The sequence below is a fragment of the Schistocerca piceifrons genome, unplaced genomic scaffold (genome assembly GCF_021461385.2).
Source record: "Schistocerca piceifrons isolate TAMUIC-IGC-003096 unplaced genomic scaffold, iqSchPice1.1 HiC_scaffold_485, whole genome shotgun sequence".
Lineage (NCBI taxonomy): Eukaryota > Metazoa > Arthropoda > Insecta > Orthoptera > Acrididae > Schistocerca > Schistocerca piceifrons.
The window spans coordinates 42,501-46,639 of NW_025728717.1; the positions used below are offsets into that span (position 1 = coordinate 42,501).

The following is a 4,139-nucleotide window of genomic DNA, read 5'->3' on the forward strand; positions in this document are numbered from 1 at the left end:
CGCTGGCTGGCATCGTTTATGGTTAGAACTAGGGCGGTATCTGATCGCCTTCGAACCTCTAACTTTCGTTCTTGATTAATGAAAACATACTTGGCAAATGCTTTCGCTTCTATTCGTCTTGCGACGATCCAAGAATTTCACCTCTAACGTCGCAATACGAATGCCCCCGCCTGTCCCTATTAATCATTACCTCGGGTTCCGAAAACCAACAAAATAGAACCGAGGTCCTATTCCATTATTCCATGCACACAGTATTCAGGCGGGCTTGCCTGCTTTAAGCACTCTAATTTGTTCAAAGTAAACGTGCCGGCCCACCGAGACACTCAATAAAGAGCACCCTGGTAGGATTTCAACGGGGTCCGCCTCGGGACGCACGAGCACGCACGGGGCGGTCGCACGCCTTCGGCTCGCCCCACCGGCAGGACGTCCCACGATACATGCCAGTTAAACACCGACGGGCGGTGAACCAACAGCGTGGGACACAAATCCAACTACGAGCTTTTTAACCGCAACAACTTTAATATACGCTATTGGAGCTGGAATTACCGCGGCTGCTGGCACCAGACTTGCCCTCCAATAGATACTCGTTAAAGGATTTAAAGTGTACTCATTCCGATTACGGGGCCTCGGATGAGTCCCGTATCGTTATTTTTCGTCACTACCTCCCCGTGCCGGGAGTGGGTAATTTGCGCGCCTGCTGCCTTCCTTGGATGTGGTAGCCGTTTCTCAGGCTCCCTCTCCGGAATCGAACCCTGATTCCCCGTTACCCGTTACAACCATGGTAGGCGCAGAACCTACCATCGACAGTTGATAAGGCAGACATTTGAAAGATGCGTCGCCGGTACGAGGACCGTGCGATCAGCCCAAAGTTATTCAGAGTCACCAAGGCAAACGGACCGGACGAGCCGACCGATTGGTTTTGATCTAATAAAAGCGTCCCTTCCATCTCTGGTCGGGACTCTGTTTGCATGTATTAGCTCTAGAATTACCACAGTTATCCAAGTAACGTGGGTACGATCTAAGGAACCATAACTGATTTAATGAGCCATTCGCGGTTTCACCTTAATGCGGCTTGTACTGAGACATGCATGGCTTAATCTTTGAGACAAGCATATGACTACTGGCAGGATCAACCAGGGAGCTGCGTCAACTAGAGCTGAGCAGCCGGCCGCCCGGGAGTGTGTCCCGGGGGCCCGCGCGAACACGCAAGCGTCCGCTCAATCATTCTGCAAACAGGAGGAGGCTGAGCTCCCCTGCACAATACACCTCGAAACCCTCTCAGGTCCCGGCGGCGCGCAGCGCCGTCCCAAGTACTTGGTCGGGTTCGAGAGAGGCGCAATCGCCCGGAGTTAGGCGAGTAGACGCTTTCGGTGCGACCACCCGTGCTCCCAACTGAGCTTGCCGCTGCCGACAGAGGCCCGGGAGCGTGCTGTCGTGGCATTGCCGGCGGGAGACAACACGCGCCACCTACGGTGACCGGCAGCTCCAACGCCAGCGCCACAGAAGGACAAAAGCCCCACTTGGGTGCCGAAGCGAACTCTCCCAGCACAGCGCACGCGCCAACACATCCGCACAGCTGCGATACAAACCACCAGCGAGAACCGCTGGGGCGACCGAGCAGCAGACGGCGTCGCGGCGCCGAGCGCCGGGCGGCAGCGCATCCTCAACGCACACAGTCCTCAATCGGACCAGCACACTGAAGATGTCCACCGCGCTTCGCACCGGGCCCGCGAGGACCTACTTTGGCCGCACGGCGCCGCGCGCAGGGTGCGCCGGCGCGCAGCTGCGACGCCTGCCGCGTCCGTCGGCCGGCGCGCCTGCCACTGGCCGCCCCCACCAGCCGGCTGTAGCGCGTGCGCCCACGCACCGCGCGGCCAGCACGCCGGGAGGCGCCCCCTCACCGGCCGGGGACGGTCCCACCCAGCCACCGCCGCGTATCGCTTCACACCCAGATGCCGTTCAGTTTCGTCGGCATGGTGGGTATCGCTGGAACAACCGGTTAGTACCTCAACCTATCGTCGCCATCACCGATTCACCCCTAGCGAGAACAACCGCACCACAACAGGTTACCATTTGTTCATTTGCGTAACTTCACCAGAAAACGCAGGCGTCCATCGCCATTTGCAACTTCCACGATTATTGCATGCCTGTGTCAGGTGTCACGCCACACTACGTCTGCCCACATACACGCAACAAAATGTGCACGCCTAGACAATACGTGGAAGGTGGCCCCCGTACGTATGCGATGTCCATTGCTCGAACGACTGTCAACCGGCCTCTGTAGCATGTCGCAGATATGGAACGCGGTGCACCATGCCATCACGGTGTGTGAGGAGAGACGACTAGGTCCGAATACATCAACAGACAGCTCATGCTGATCGCCATCCACGGCGTCCGTTCCTCCCACACGTCTCTATGGCGTACCACACTGCAATCCAGCTCTCATAGGGAGACGACACGTAGCTGCGTGCACAATATTTGCACTGTATGGTCCGCCGTTTTTGGGCGCAGTCGTTGTACGGTCACACATGTGCCACGATGTATCATTCAGTACATAAGGACGAATGTGCAGTACAGATTGTGGTTTACGCGTACGACATTAGCGGACAGTTGACACAGGCCGCACCACAACGTAGCCTGAGTACGTCGCATGCGGAGGGCATTGAACATGCAAAGTTCTCACCAACCAGCTTGCGAAGGCAGGGGGCAAGGTGGGGACGTGGGGAGGGGCGGCATGTACGTCCTGCTGCCATCCACATTACAGTGTACAGCAGGAGCATGTGGAAAGTGAGCAAGACTTGCAAGGTGTTTAACATGAAGCGATACACAGGGGAGCGGGGAGTGCGAGTAGCGAACTATATTGCGAGGGTTGCGGGTGGGCAACACTACACTAATTGAACGAGTCGTATAACAATTACAGAGCAGGTTTAGGCGACAACGTGGGTTACGTTAGGCGACAACGTGGGTTAGGTTAAGGCACGACGTGGGTTAGGTTAAGGCACGACATGGGTTAGGTTAAGGCACAACATGGGTTAGGTTAAGGCACAACATGGGTTAGGTTAAGGCACAACATGGGTTAGGTTAAGGCACAACATGGGTTAGGTTAAGGCACAACATGGGTTAGGTTAAGGCACAACATGGGTTAGGTTAAGGCACAACATGGGTTAGGTTAAGGCACAACATGGGTTAGGTTAAGGCACAACATGGGTTAGGTTAAGGCACAACATGGGTTAGGTTAAGGCACAACATGGGTTAGGTTAAGGCACAACATGGGTTAGGTTAAGGCACAACATGGGTTAGGTTAAGGCACAACATGGGTTAGGTTAAGGCACAACATGGGTTAGGTTAAGGCACAACATGGGTTAGGTTAAGGCACAACATAGGTTAGGTTAAGGCACAACATGGGTTAGGTTAAGGCACAACATGGGTTAGGTTAAGGCACAACATGGGTTAGGTTAAGGCACAACATGGGTTAGGTTAAGGCACAACATGGGTTAGGTTAAGGCACAACATGGGTTAGGTTAAGGCACAACATGGGTTAGGTTAAGGCACAACATGGGTTAGGTTAAGGCACAACATGGGTTAGGTTAAGGCACAACATGGGTTAGGTTAAGGCACAACATGGGTTAGGTTAAGGCACAACATGGGTTAGGTTAAGGCACAACATGGGTTAGGTTAAGGCACAACATGGGTTAGGTTAAGGCACAACATGGGTTAGGTTAAGGCACAACATGGGTTAGGTTAAGGCACAACATGGGTTAGGTTAAGGCACAACATGGGTTAGGTTAAGGCACAACATGGGTTAGGTTAAGGCACAACATGGGTTAGGTTAAGGCACAACATGGGTTAGGTTAAGGCACAACATGGGTTAGGTTAAGGCACAACATGGGTTAGGTTAAGGCACAACATGGGTTAGGTTAAGGCACAACATGGGTTAGGTTAAGGCACAACATAGGTTAGGTTAAGGCACAACATAGGTTAGGTTAAGGCACAACATAGGTTAGGTTAAGGCACAACATAGGTTAGGTTAAGGCACAACATAGGTTAGGTTAAGGCACAACATAGGTTAGGTTAAGGCACAACATAGGTTAGGTTAAGGCACAACATAGGTTAGGTTAAGGCACAACATAGGTTAGGTT

At 53.4% G+C, this 4,139-nt stretch overlaps 1 non-coding gene across 1 annotated transcript in view; it reads right to left on the reverse strand.

Moving 5' to 3' along the window:
* Positions 1-1,140, reverse strand: part of LOC124752830 — a 1,909-nt gene extending 769 nt beyond the window's left edge. The window contains exon 1 of the ribosomal RNA XR_007012203.1: positions 1-1,140. This exon is cut by the window's left edge and continues 769 nt beyond it. This is a non-coding gene — a ribosomal RNA (small subunit ribosomal RNA).
* Positions 1,141-4,139: the final 2,999 nt, after the last annotated feature.